The sequence below is a fragment of the Mus pahari genome, chromosome 17, assembly GCF_900095145.1.
Source record: "Mus pahari chromosome 17, PAHARI_EIJ_v1.1, whole genome shotgun sequence".
In the NCBI taxonomy this organism is placed as follows: Eukaryota; Metazoa; Chordata; class Mammalia; order Rodentia; family Muridae; genus Mus; species Mus pahari.
Genome location: NC_034606.1, coordinates 67,306,355 through 67,308,970, shown reverse-complemented (window position 1 = coordinate 67,308,970; position 2,616 = coordinate 67,306,355). Strand labels below are relative to the sequence as shown.

Here is a 2,616-nt window from a genome sequence, read left to right as displayed (position 1 = left end):
GTGAGGACTTGACAGAAGCCTGGTGGGGCTATTAAATTGTTTTCAGCTCTCAAAGCTTTGGAGAAATGGACTCAGCGTAGCATCTCTAGAGATGCATTCCTTTGTGTGAAGTACAGCTTCTGTCCCTGCCCAAATGGTATAAGCTCTTCCCTCCTTGTCATTTCCAGAAAATGAAAACCTTGGAGCCAGTCAAACCAGGCTCTCCCAAGAAAACAAGAAGAAAATATCTCTGGGTGTGTGACCTTCCCCAGAGTTTCCAACATTCTGGTTTGAACTCCCTTGTAACAGTGGAAGAGGATAATCAGAAATACAAGATCACCTCTTCCACCGGAGGCCTACACGCTGCCGTCTGTGCCACCGCCATGTCTCTAGTGATCCCCGAGAAGTTCCAGCACATCTTGCAAGTACTCAACACCAACATCAATGGGTGGCGGAAAATAGCCTTCGCCATCACTGCCATTAAGGGCGTGGGGCGGAGATATGCTCATGTGGTGTTGAGGAAAGCAGACATTGACCTCACCAAGAGGGCTGAAGAACTCGCGGAGGATGAGGTGGAGCGTGTAATCACCATCATGCAGAACCCGCAACAAGATTCCGGACTGGTTCCTGAACAGACAGAAGGATGTGAAGGATGGCAAGTACAGCCAGGTTCTGGCCAACAGTCTAGACAACAAGCTGCGTGAGGACCTGGAGTGGCTGAAGAAGATTCGAGCCCACAGAGGGCTGCGCCACTTTTGGGGCCTTTGTGTCCGCAGTCAGCACACAAAGACCACTGGCCACAGGGGCCGTACTGTGGGTGTATCCAAGAAGAAATGAGTCTCTGGGCCTTTGCTGTTAATAAATAGTTTATATACCTATGGGAAAAAGAAAAGAAATACAAGATCAGAGGCTCTGACATGGAAGAGCTAATAATGTCTGAACAGGTATAGGGGGAGCACATGTACTCTCAGCACTGAGGAGGCTGTGGTAGATGCACAGGTGAGGGGGAGCACCTACACCCCCAGCCCTGAGGAGGCTGCAGCAGGTGCACAGGTGTGAGAGAGCACCTGCATGCTCAGCACTGAGGAGGCTGCAGCAGGTGCACAGGTGTGTGGTGGGGGGCACTGAGGAGGCTGCAGCAGGTGCACAGGTGTGTGGTGGGGGGCACTGAGGAGGCTGCAGCAGGTGCACAGGTATGTGGTAGGGGGCAGTGAAGCTGCAGCAGGTGCCCAGATGTGTGGTGGGGGGCACTGAGGAGGCTGCAGCAGGTGCACAGATGTGTGGTGAGGGGCACTGAGGAGGCTGCAGCAGGTGCACAGGTGTGAGGGGCACTGTGGAGGCTGCAGCAGGAAGGTCACAATCCAAGCTCAGCCTGGACCACTCAGTGAGTCTACAATCAGCTTGGGTTGAAGAGTATCTCCGTGGTAACACTAATTATGGTCTAGAGAGATGGCTCAGCAGATTAAGAGCACATAATGCTCTTGTAGAAGAGTGAAGTCCAATTCCCAGCTCGCATATCAGGTAGCTCACAACCATCTGTAACTCTGTCCCCTGGAGATCCAATGCCTGTGGCCTCTGTGAGTGCTGGTACTCACATACACATGTGTGCAATTGGAAATAAAGTAAAATCCTTTTAAAAAGTATTATTCTCAAAATAACTGTGCTATATCCAGAACTTTGAAATAAGAAAGAAATAAGGAAGAAAGGAGGAAAGGAAGGANGGAGGGAGGGAGGGAGGAAGAAGGGAGGAGGAAGGAAGGAAGAAAGGAAGGAAGATAAAGAAAAAGGAAGGGAAAGAGAGAAGAAGGAAGGAAGGAAGGAAGGAAGGAAGGAAGGAAGGAAGGAAGGAAGGAAGGAAGGAAGGAAACTGGCTGAGGTGTATCCTAGGTCTAGAAGCCACAGATGAAAACCGGGAAACCGTTAGCTGTTGCTCTGTGTGCCTTTTCTAGAACTTGTGTCTAGTCACAGCACTCCATTTATTCACTCATCCAATAAATATTTACTGGTCCCCAATTACTCAGCACTGGGACACAGGAATGAGAACATACACAGAATCCTCCACCCCAGTGACTTAAGTCTCAGCAACGGAAGCATACTATAAACAAATGAAACTGTAGCCTGTGTTAGACCGTGATCTGTGAGACCAAGCAAACGGAAGTTCAGAGCTTAGTGTGTGCTGTGGCTAAGAGTTACAGTTCCGAATGGGTAGGCCAGGGCCAGGAGCTGGAAAGACAGCATGATAAAAGTGCTTGTCGCATAAGCAGCCTATGCTCCCCCAACACACACACACACACACACACACAAACACACACACACACACACACACACACACACATAATATTGAAATTAAAATGAGTAGCCCAATCTGCTGTGGTACCACATACCTGAAATCCTATTACTCAAGAGTCTAAGGCAGAAGGCTTACAAATTCAAGGACAGATGGGCTACACTGCAAGAACTCTCAAGAATTAAGGCAAGCTAGGCAGAGTAACCCACACCTTTAATCCCAGCACTCAGGAGGCAGTAGCAGGTGGATCTCTCTAAGTTTGAGGCCAACTGGGTCTACATTGGCAGTTGTAGCCACACTGTAGGCTACATAGAGTAGGTTACATAGAGACCGTACCTCAAAAAAAAAAA

General features: G+C 49.2%; 1 pseudogene across 1 annotated transcript; it reads left to right on the top strand.

The window, feature by feature from the left end:
- The first annotated feature begins 325 nt into the window (after nucleotides 1-325).
- LOC110335187 lies at nucleotides 326-858 on the top strand (annotated as a pseudogene). The gene has a single exon (XR_002381146.1). The product of XR_002381146.1 is annotated as a 40S ribosomal protein S18 pseudogene (transcript).
- The last annotated feature ends 1,758 nt before the right edge of the window (nucleotides 859-2,616 follow it).